Raw genomic sequence first — 12,484 nt, forward strand, 5'->3', positions numbered from 1 at the left:
TATGATCGTTCAGATATTTGCCTTGTGATATGCCCGTAACATCCAAATTCACATTCATGACCCCACCTAAATATATGTTACCTACGACACTATCCTACCCAAAAGAACCTTTTTCGAAACATACAACCACTCTTATAACAACTCTATTGGTTTTGTCCGCCATTGGATCCAGAACTACACACGGCCTGATTTTCGTAAAATCAAGGATATGTAGGCAACTCAAGAACCAGGGTTCGGCCCCCATTTTTTTTCAAAATACATCATTCCTCACGCACTTCAGACAAAATTGGTCATCATTTTCTTTACTTGACAACTCTTTCATCATTCCCAAGTAAAGAGGGGCAGTTGTTGATACTCAATTTTGCCCTCATATTTTTTCAAATAGTATATACTTTCATAATATTATTTTGCATCATTACTTAGTCTACAAGAGCCTTATGAGCATTTTATATAATTTTACATAATTTTTAGAGCTTTAAAATTAATTTTCTTCCATTTAAATTACTTGAATATTTATTAATTATCCCTTAAAATATTTTATGATGACTTAATCATCCAAAATTATTATTTTTCATCCACATGTATTTTTCAAAATATTTTTACTTCATTTATATAATTATATTTGTACTTTTAGGCTATTTATATAATTTTGCAACAATAGTCTATACGCTATGCATAATTATATTTATTACATTATTCATGCTAACTAATATTTTTATATTTTTATAATATTTAAGTTATTATTTTTCAATTATTTTATTGCATAAATAATATTTTATTATCTATTAATTATTTTTTTCAAATTATTATTTAAATAATTTTTGTGTATTAAATTATTGGCCCAATATAGGGCTAATTTTCGGACCAAAACCTTGGCCCAATGCCCTTTAGCCCAGCATCAGCAGCCCAAACCAAATAACCTCTTTAAATTAACTCGGTCGGTACCCATTTTAAACGACTCGCCCAACTCTTTCCTTCTATCTCAACTATTGATCTCGGAGATTAACGGCCCACATGCCATCACCCAACTTTAAAACTACCCAACCCAAAACTCTAACACCCATTTCCCTAAGACTGCCGCCCTAAAATCCTCTCTACTCTCTTCTTCTCCTCTCAAACCCTAGCAGTCGCCTCCTCAATCTTCCCCAATTCTAGTTCTAATATGGAATCTCCCTATGATTTCCCTTCCATATATGTTCGATCTCTTTGTTATTTATATAGTATTTGGTATCACATAATACTTGTAATGATACCCAATTTTTCCTTTATATATATTTAAATATGCCTACATACTTTCAAAAATATTGTATACGCATTTACAAACATGCACAAGTATTTTTATAATTTTTCTGTAATTTTAAAAGCCTTAAATCAATTTATTTCTGTATTTTTACTTATCCAAATATACAATAATTATTCTTTATATTATTTTTATGATGATCTAATCATTTAAATTTACCATTTATGCCCCTATAATGTTTAAATATTTAATTGTATTTTTTACAATCACATTTGCATTTTTAGGCTAGAATTGCATATTTTTGCAATAATAGCCTATATATATATATATATGCACAATTATATTATCTATACAGAAAAAAACTTTTCATATTTTTACAATATTAAGTAAGTATTTTAAAGCATTTTCATGCACAAATCACATTTTTACCATTTATAAATTTTATAAAATTGTTTTATTAAATTAATTAGGTATTTAAAATCTATTCCCTAGAAAATACTCAATTTCGGACATAGCCTAGTCCAATATCCACACCCGTCCAACCCAGACCCAAACCCAAATACCCATACCCACCCTGCCTAAATCTAATCTTGGTCGTTGATCTTAGAAGATCAATGGCCCTAAATCAACCAACCCTTTTTAATGTACCAAACCCCAAACCCTACCCTCATAATCCTAGTTCGCCGCCCCCTGAATCCCTATCTTCTCTCTTCTCTCTGAGACAATCCAAACCCTAGGGCGTCGTCACTCAAAAAATCCCCAAAACCCCTTCGATTCCCAATCTGGTATGGGATCCTCTGGAGATTCGTCATCTTATCTAGCCTCTTACCTCTTCTGGGTGTTCGATTTTGTTGGTTTATGAAGGAATCTCGAAGAAGATCCAACCCCGATCTGTTCGAAACTGTTTTTGAATTTACCTACGGCTATCTCCGTTTGTGAGTACTGCTATCTCGTGATTATGGTTCTAATCTCTGGTTTCAGGCTAGGTTTTCTTTCATCTCTATCATTCTCTTGAAACCCTAGTCTCTTGCTTCTCAAATTCATTCAGATCTTTGTGGATATGAGATATGTTTAAGTTTATCTTGTTATTTTTCTTTTAAAAAAATTCTATGTTTCTTATTGTTAACCGATTTCTCTCGTCTTCTCAAAACCAGGGTTTCGCCCTTCCTAAGTTTCTAAGAAACACTATTTCTTTTAAGTGTTTAGACTCAATTTCTTTGTCTGTTCGATTGACTCGCATGACTATGTTCTTCACTCTAGGGTTTTGACCCCTAACGTTTTCTGTAAAAAAAATGCTCAGACATTTAAGTGTCTTCAACGATGGCTTTCTTCTTTGCTATTTCGACTGATCCTTTTTTAGTTTCATCTCTTTGTCTTTGGCATACCCTAGGGTTCTAATTCTCTGGCTATTTATCTTGTTGTTTTGCCCGTTACCTTTATTTCTGTCAATTAAGTTGTTAATTGATTTACTTACCTAAATAAGAGCTTGAATTTAGTATCCATATTTCCTTATTTATGTTTTACTTGTTCTTACCCTATTTACATGTCTGTATCTTTGGGTTGATTGCGTGATTGATTCCGGAAATTATTTCTTACCTTATTAAACTTGCTCTGATTTACTGATGGATTCCGTGTGAGATTTCCTTAAATTAAGTATCACTTATGTGATTCTGTCCCCTTAATTGATCCATGACTGATTGTTAATTAATTTCTCATACCTTATGTGCATGTGATTGGCTCAGTACCTTATGAGTCCTACTCTATTGCATACTATAACCCCCCCCCCCCATTGTTCTGGTTCTCAAACAGATATTAGCTCACAATACACACACACACTCAAACTATTCTCCTTCTTTGCTACTTGTGCTACTAGTGCTATTATGGGTCTAGCCGGCTGCAAGCCAAGGCTAGATAGTGAGACTATACTTGCTTTATATTCTGCATTCTTTTTTCTCAACTGGTATGTCTCTAGTTACAATTGAAATCCAAGCTTTATGTGTTTCATTCCTGCATTAGTTCATTATGAATTTGACTTCTTTGTTAAAGCATGCTTAAATTTTGTATTCAATGTACAACTAGTATGTCTACACTTTACATATTTATTTGATGCTTGACCAGCCTGTGTGTTGATTTATGATTAATCCTTTAGCTATGTGATCATGCTATGACCCTACTTGTGTGTCTGATTCTTTCTTATACATCTTTGATCCATGTTTTAGTTGCTTGCTATCCTGGTTAATTCATTAAGACTATGAAGCTCCTAAGTATTCTATATTGTCTACATGCCTCCCTGCCCCTATTCATATACCCTCAATAAGATTCCTATATGTTCCCAATCCCTTTCACCCTTGTGTGCAAACTTGCCTGCTAAAGTGCCTGTGAATCTGAACCTTCTATGATTGACTGGCTACCTACTGAATTTTGCTATCTTCTGAACTGTTTTCAAAATGTTATCTGTATTCTTCAAAAAACTAGCTTTAATTCCTAGTATTTTCCTAAAACTGGTCTATTCTAGAAAATCTTTTTACTCCTAAGAAATTGTTTTCACTAAGTCTTTTCAAGCACTCTCACTTACTCTTAGGTTATTAAGTTCTGCCCCTCTGGTATGTGTACTACTTAGGGATCCTTGAGATCTCTCTGAACTCTGGCATATCAGGGCTGGCTTTTCCACACTGCACATAACCAATCCCTACTTGAGAAAAGTCTTGGTGTGCGCACTGTCCGGGATCCTTGAGGTCCTTAGGGAATTCTGACACACCTAGACACGTGTTGGCTATGAGATTTCTGGGCATTTGAGACTACATTAAAGGTCTGGTGCTCCCGTGTTTATTTTGGGCCTACTTCAGGCTCCATATAGTATTACTTTACATTTTTTCTGTGTAATTTATGCAATTTTGGTCTGTAATAATTATTTGTAAACAAATATCGAGGTAACTAATAAAAGGGGAGGTAGTTGTATGATACTGTGGGTAAAATAGGGTAGAAAACATGCTATAGGCTTTATATTCTGTGAATCTTCATTAGAATCCATGTACTAGGATTGATATGTTCATTTACATTTAAACCATGTTGAACCTATGCATTAGGTATCCTGTTTTAGGGCCTTCACGTTTACTACTTCAGAATGTTGCATGCTTAATTTCTGGTTCTTCGCAAGTACTGTCACATAGACATCCTGCTATTAAATGATAAAACTATCATTCTTGTATGCATTAGATACCATGTTCTTAGGAACTCTGTTTGAACCATGTCTATTTCGATTAAATCGATAGCTATCCATGAAAAGGTTTAAAACAAGCTCACGCATAGGTATCATGTCTCTAAGTACAAATTGATAAATCGCTTGTTATAATCTGTATCACTTAGATCCAATATGCCTATAGGTTGAATAATCCCAAACTGTTTAAACAGCTTCTGCGACTGTGATTGTGCAGAATCTCGCGCCTAGGCAAGCCTTAGGTGGTTAATATCCTTGTGTAAAACTGAAAATTGTGTTTTGATTGTTTACAAACTGCTTAAGTCTAACATATTTTGAAAACCAGTCGGCAAACTAGTTAGGATTCTTCCACTTCCCTTAAAACGAACCCTGCATATCCTGTATTTGTAACATTCATCTAGATATCATGCTCTTAGGATTTCTGAACTTCTTCAAAAATTAGTTGTTTGAGACGTGCTGTTTATTTGCCTATGTATATGTGGAGGTAAACATGAGCCTTTTACCTGCTTCCTTAATTGACAGTCCTATATGTTATTCGTTGTTGCCTAGACTTTTCCCTTTTAAACACCTTAGGATTGTCTAGAACTGCCTAAGTCTAGAGGTCCTAAATTCCTCTGGGGCTTCATAGAAGGGAAGAGTAGCAGCACGCTTAGAGGTCGTTAATCAAACTCGTTTATATAACCATTAAGGGGGGGTAATGGGTAGTAAAAGGATTTGATGATCTGCGCGCTAATGTCACATGTAGCCCCTCTAGTTGAGGAGGATTATCGGGCATTGCACAGATTGATCTTGTAGGCTAATCAACTTAGGATTTTCCTTTCCCAATTCCTATATATGTTTAAATTATCTAAACTTCCTTTTTCTTTACATATATGTGTGTTTAAGCTGTCCAAACCTCCTTTACTTTCATTATCTAAATTTCCTTGATCATATATGTATTTAGACTGTGAAAACTACCTTTATTCGCAAATATGTGTTAAGACTATTTACTTGTTAAAATGACTAATTCACATAGTTAAAGTTCGGCTGGGACCCACCATTGTGGACCGCGAGGGGTGCCTAACATATTCCCTTTAAGGTTGTTTTGAGCCCTTACCCTAATCTCTGGTAATGCAAACTAGTTATTTGAGTTAATCGCTCTAGGTGCCCTAATGCACCTTAATCCGTTAGGTGACAACTCTTCAAATTCAAATACCCAATTCCCAAAAGGAAACGAATTGTTTCCACATGAACGTCGAAACTCGGACTCTACGAGGAAAAAGGGGGCGCGACAGCATGGCGACTCTGTTAGGGATATTTTAGGCTCTTACCATAACGAACTTATTTTTGTGAATTAGTCTAAGCATGCTTTATCCCGGGTACCCTTTCCCGTTTATTTGGATTTAACTGCTTATTTATGATTTCTTTATTTTCCTGAAACTGACTTGTCACTTTGTTTTCTTTTTTCGTAATTGTCTTTCAATACTGCATTTATCATTTTTTATGTGCAAATACTTGACAACATACTGTTTATTGTTGCATAAATCATGCTTAACATCATATTCCACTCGTGTATAATAAATCCCATAGAAATGCTTGATGAGTGTTTGCGCTCTTCCTATATATCACCCTTTAAATTCGGAAAGGCGTATTTGTGGTAAAACTAGTTGATCAGCGGTACATTCAACGGTTCCGTGCCTTTTCCCCTCAAGTTGTCCGTTTGAGGGTCCCAGTCTAGACCTCTGTAGCAGCCTTACTCTGATTAATTGTACATGCATCATGGTCAAACCTAGCCGGGTTAATATGTTATCCGCATTATAACCTTTTAAGACAAGCCTCGTCCAAAGTCCATCGGGTTTTTCACAATACCAACGGACGTAATCACGATTGTGTGCATTAATTTAGAGAAATAAGTGCCAATATGCTAATCATTACTGTATAAATAGGCGAACCTAGAGGGGGAAAAGGTCTAACTATCTTTTGTTTTGCAGAAAATGAGGCACGAAGTCCCCAGATTCGATATGGTCGGTAGCATACCTCCACTTTTGATAGATTGGTGGAAGGACCTTCCCTAAAGAGACCAAAATCATGTGAAAAGATCTTATGGAATTTGCCATCACTGTTGGATCTTCAACCGAACAAAATGTTAATCGAGGTCGCCTCTCTGTTTTGGGATAAGGAAAGGTTTGTGTTCCGTTTTGGGGATATAGAAATGACTCCCCTCCTAGAAGAAATATGAGGATTTGCTGGGTTGCCTTGGGATAGCCCTGGTCTGTTAGCACCTGAAAATCGCACCACCAGAGGGTTCCTTAAGATGATGGGGCTGAATAAAAATGATGATTTGGAGTGCCTAAAAAACTCTTACGTACCTTTTGACTTCTTTTATGAAAGATACGGTCACAGCAGCTCTTACCGTATTTTTGATGATGAGTTCTCAATCAAATACTTGGGTTGGGTTCATCGTATGGTTCTTGGGCATACTAGTATTCCCAATCCAAGGGGATAGAATCCATACTAGGCTGGCCATGGTGGCCAAGACTCTGATGGATGGGATCGAGGGGCAGACATATAATATTGTCCTTATGATCATTGCGGATATGTACCGGGCCTTAGAACGCTGTCAGAAGGGGTCAAGATTCTTTGAGGATTGCAATTTGCTGTTACAATTCTGGCTGTTAGAACATCTCCAGAGGGGTCAATACCGCCAAGAGTTTCCACGAAGGCCGTGGAATGACCACATAGCCTTCCATCACCCTAAGAGACTGACTTACATTCTAGGCATGTTTGCTCAACCTAAGGATGATGTAGGATGGGTGCAGTTTTTCAACAAGTTGACTAAGGACCAGGTTTAGTGGATGTTCGAATGGTTCCCCACCGACGAGTTCATCATAAGATCCAGAGACGTCCCACATTTGGTGCTGATTGGGTTAAGAGGGATATACCCTTATGCTCCCCTCAGGGTTATAAGACAGGAAGGCAGGAGACAGGTCATACCACATATTGCTAAAATGAGTCACTTCATAGCTGATTTCTAGGGTAACGCCATCCCATATAAGAATGAAGCACAATATATGTGGACTTTGAAGATTGTTGTAGACAAGGATACTATCGAACCAGACCGATATCATGCGGGCCATTCATACTTTACCCCTCGTGGTTGAACGATAATCTATTAGGAGTCTTCGAGCCAAGGGTTGGTCCAGGAAATAGGGTCATAGATGAGTTTGCCGAAGCAGAGGTGAAGTACAACAAGCTGCGCAAAAGAGTTCGAGAGTTTGAAGCCAAGCATATGGCTCAGCATAACATCGATATGGAAATGATTAACGAGTGGAAAGAAAGAGCTGTTAAATCCACCGAGAGGCTGGAATATCTGGAGTACAGTTTAATGGAATTGGAAGGGAAGATAAGGAAGAGGGTCACCGACTGCCAGAACGTTGAAGGAAATGAAGGAGGGCATTTGGCAAGGGCATTCCTACTGCTAAACATGCGCGAGCTGGGAGAGTTGATCGACAACAGCATCCGGTCTAGAGAGGGTCCTTCTGGGACCAAGTAGATTAGATTTACTTGCTTTCCTTTTAAATGTAATAAGGTCAAGTGCCATTAGCAACATTATCTTATTTAGTGTCATTTTGGGTCGTTTACTTTTACATTAATGAAATGAGGCAATTATTGGCACTGAATTTCTCCAAATTTATTTGTCGCTAGGCCTACCTCGGGCACAACGAGGCTCCCAAATTAGGATGTGAATTTACATTCCCGCAATACGTGTTTAAATACTGCAAATATTTCATAACCCTTACTGACTTGTTTACCTTTTGTTTTTCTTTATTCTTTATTCTCATCCCCTAAGGTTGGTTCGCACATACTGGCATCATCAGTGTATCACACTAGATCTAGAGGCCCTCCACCACCTCATCCTCCAAGTAATACAAAGAGCAAAGGGAAAGATAAAATGGACAACTTAAGTGGTATTCGAAAGGAAAATGCAGAGACTTCAGATGGACGGAGTACTCCTGCACCAAATGATTTAGCTTTGAGGTTAGAACAAAATATACTGGAGCTACAGGGAAAGCTTGAGCAGGTTCGCAACTTAGCAAACCTATCCCTCACCCTGAATGTACCTGATGTCAACCAACAAAACACCAAAAACCTAGTACCCACCAACCGCTACTTATCATACTCTCCAGAACACATCACATCCCATTACCGATCCCCAAAACTCAACCAGTGATCACCACTACGCCCAAATTCCCAGTACTCACCAAAACAACCCTATATATGTGGAAATCGTACCTCACTCTACTCAACTAACCTCCTATACACCAGAATCCACTGAGAAGGACCTGCTCATCAAGAACATGCCTGAGGAACTCAAGAAATTGACAAGTCAGGTTCAGGGTGTCAAAGGAGGCAAAGGGATAGAAGGTTTGAATTATGAAAACTTGTGCATACAGCCGGATGTCGAACTACCGGAAGGGTACAAACCTCCCAATTTCGAGAGTTTGACGGTACACGTGATCCTAGGGTTCATCTAAGGACCTATTGTGACAAACTCGTCGGGGTCGGAAAGGATGAAAAAATCCAGATGAAGCTTTTCATGAGGAGTCTTATAGGAGACTCTTTGTCCTGGTACATCAGCCAGGATCCTAAGAAATGGTCCAACTGGGTGAGTATGGCGTCTGATTTTATGGACCGATTCAGGTTTAACACAGAAAATGCACCAGATGTTTTCTATATTCAGAACCTTAAGAAGAAGCCCACTTAGACTTTTTGCGAGTATGATACTTATTGGAGGTCGGAAGCAGCCAATGTCAGGCCATCTTTGGAAGAGGAACAGATGAACAAATTTTTCATCAGAGCACAGGATCCGCAATACTATGAAAGGCTGATGGTTATTGAAAACCATAAATTCTCTGATATCATCAAACTTGGGGAAAGGATCGAAGAAGGCATCAAAAGTGGGATGGTAACAAACGTTGAGGCATTACATGCAAGGCATTACAATCAGGTGGCATATCAAAGAAGAAAGACGTTGGGGCAGTAATGGTGGCTCAGGGCTCGAAATCTACAATTACATATCAAACACCTCCATCGACATATCAACCCTCATCTCCCAGATATTTCCAATCAGCCACTGTCTATCATACCTATAATTCTCAACCATCTCATTTCCAGTCACCTCTAACTCGCCAAAATTATCCAAGACCACGACCCAATTTTGACCGCAAGCCACCTAGACAATACACCGCTATTATTGAACCCATCGACCAGCTGTATGAAAGGTTGAAAGCCACTAGCTACGTCACTTCCAATCTCGTTGTGGAAGTAGAAAACCTGTCCTAATAGGTCAGCCTAAACAAAACTTGTGCATACCATTCCGGTATGAAAGGGCATACCATTGACGAGTGCCAAACATTGAAAGATAAAATCCAAACACTGATTGACAACAAGGTCATACAGGCGAAAGAAGCTGCACCCAATGTCCGCAACAACCCTCTCCCGGACCGTAGGGGTGGTGGGATACATGTGATAGAGATGGACGAAAAATGGGATCCTGAGGGGTCAATCGGCCTTATTCGAGAAGGCGATGACTTTAAACCCGTAGTGACACTTACTCCTATTATAGTACAAACTCAGTCATCGATCGAATAGGTAACTGCATTAGTTCCATTTGAGGTAGAGGTAGCTCCACCTACGGCCACCCCTGTTCCATTTGAAGTGGAAGTGACCACACCTTTCACAGTGATAGTATCAATCATACCTCCTTTCAATTCAAAAGCAATACTTGGAATTACGTTGCTGAAGCTAGGCGAAAAGGAAAGGCAAAGATGGAGGAATCTGATGTTGCACAAGGAATGACTAGGACCAGAAGAATATATACACCTAAACACTTGGGAGGTCCAAGTAAGGATACCACTACCAAGTAGCCTGTCATTGAAATGGGACTGGAAGACCTTTAGAGGAAAGTACAAGCAAAGGAATACTCCGTCATTGATCATTTGAACAAAACCCCAGCTCAGATATCCATACTATCACTGTTGAAAAATTTAGAGGCGCACAAGAATGCTTCGATGAAGGTATTGAGTGAAGCTTATGTACCCAACAATATCACCTGCGGAGAGATGGCCAACATGGTAGGGCAGGTGCTGGAAAGTCATAAAATAATCTTCCACGAGGATGAGCTACCGCCTGAAAGGTTGAATCACAACCGAGCATTACATATCACGGTGCAATTTGAAGACAAATTCATTGTCATGGTCTTGATTGATGGAGGTTCAAGCCTCAATATTTGTCCGTTGGATACTCTAAAAAGCTTGGGCAAATGTTTCCATGAAATACGGGCAGGAAGCATGAACGTGAAAGACTTCGATGGGTCTCAAAGGGCCATAATTGGGGAGATTAATCTTTGCCTGCAGATGGGGCCAACTTGGTTCAATGTTGAATTCCAGGTGCTCGACATATCAGCCTCGTACAATCTTCTATTGGGCTGACCATGGATACATGCCGCTGGGGCTGTGGCTTCTACACTACATCAAGCCGTGAAATTCGAATGGAACCATTAGGAGGTGATCATTCATGGAGATGGGAGTAATCCCGTTTACACCAGTCAAACCATCCCGGTTATCGGGAACAGAAGAAGGCTAGGAGGGGAAATGTATCATCACATCGAACGCGTTAATGCCTTTGAGAAAGACAGATGGTGGAGTAACAAAATAGAAAGCATACTGGCATGGTCTGGGTATGAACCCAACAAAGGGCTTGGGAAGAATATCCAGGGTATTACCAAACCGATACAGCTAAAACATCATGGTACTACCTGCGGTCTTGGATACCAGTATACATGGCAAGAGTACGATGATTGGTCTCCTCCATAATGTAGACCCTATTACCCTCTCGAGCAACCAGTGCCACATCTGAGTCAAATATTTCACCAAGCTGATACAATATGGGGAACTGCAAAAGAAGAAGCATTAGCTGGGTTGAGAAATCTGTTCTTGGACGATGAATACATGGATCGCAATGCAATAATTGAGGAGGAGGAGGAGAAAGAAGAAGGCCTCACTACTTAGACTATGGAAAAAGGGAGTTGTTCTCAGGAACTAGACTACCACACCATCCCGGGCCCGTTGAGTCCCTAGGTAGCTTGGCAGATTTTATTTTTATTGTCATTCGAGGCATCTAAGATTTTCAGTAATTTTGTTTTAAAGACTTACTTGTTTCAAAATAAATGCTCGATTCATCGAGCCGTACTTGTTTGGATGTTTTCAATTTTAATCAAATGCATTGCTCTTATTTATTTATTATTATCTTCCACACTTTTTCTTTCTACAGTACTATTATTACTTTTCCTGATGAACCGGTGACCATGACATGTAATGAGTCAATGCAATGTGAGGATAGTGATTCGGATGAAGAAGATGAAATACCTGAGGAAGTTGTCAGGGAGGTCGAGAACTTTGAGAATAAGCCTAAGTTCAACCTGGACGAAACTGAAGCGGTAAATTTGGGGGACATCGAGACCATCAAGGAGACTCGTATCAGCATTCACTTGTCACCGACAGAGAAAGAGGAGTACATCCATTTCTTAAAGGGGTATGAGGACATTTTCGCATGGTCATATGATAACATGACCGGTTTGAGCATGTCTATAGTGGCTCACAAGTTGTCTACCAATCCCATATGTCCGCCGGTGAAGCAGAAACTCAGAAAATTCAAACCAGATATGAGCCTGAAAATCAAGGAGGAAGTCACTAAGCAGATCAAAGCCAAAGTCCTCAGGGTGGTTGAGTACCCAACCTGGTTAGCCAACATTGTGCCAGTTTCAAAGAAAGATGGGAAAGTCAAAGTATGTGTTGACTATCGAGACTTAAACAAAGCAAGTCCCAAGGATGACTTCCCACTACCAAATATACACATCCTGATCGACAATTGCGCCAAGCATAAACTCCAATCCTTCATAGATTGCTTCGCGGGTTATCACTAGATCTGGATGGATGAAGAAGACGCAGAGAAAATAGCTTTTGTTACACCGTGGGAGGTATACTGTT

The sequence above is a fragment of the Nicotiana sylvestris genome, chromosome 2, assembly GCF_000393655.2.
Source record: "Nicotiana sylvestris chromosome 2, ASM39365v2, whole genome shotgun sequence".
Classification (NCBI taxonomy): domain Eukaryota; kingdom Viridiplantae; phylum Streptophyta; class Magnoliopsida; order Solanales; family Solanaceae; genus Nicotiana; species Nicotiana sylvestris.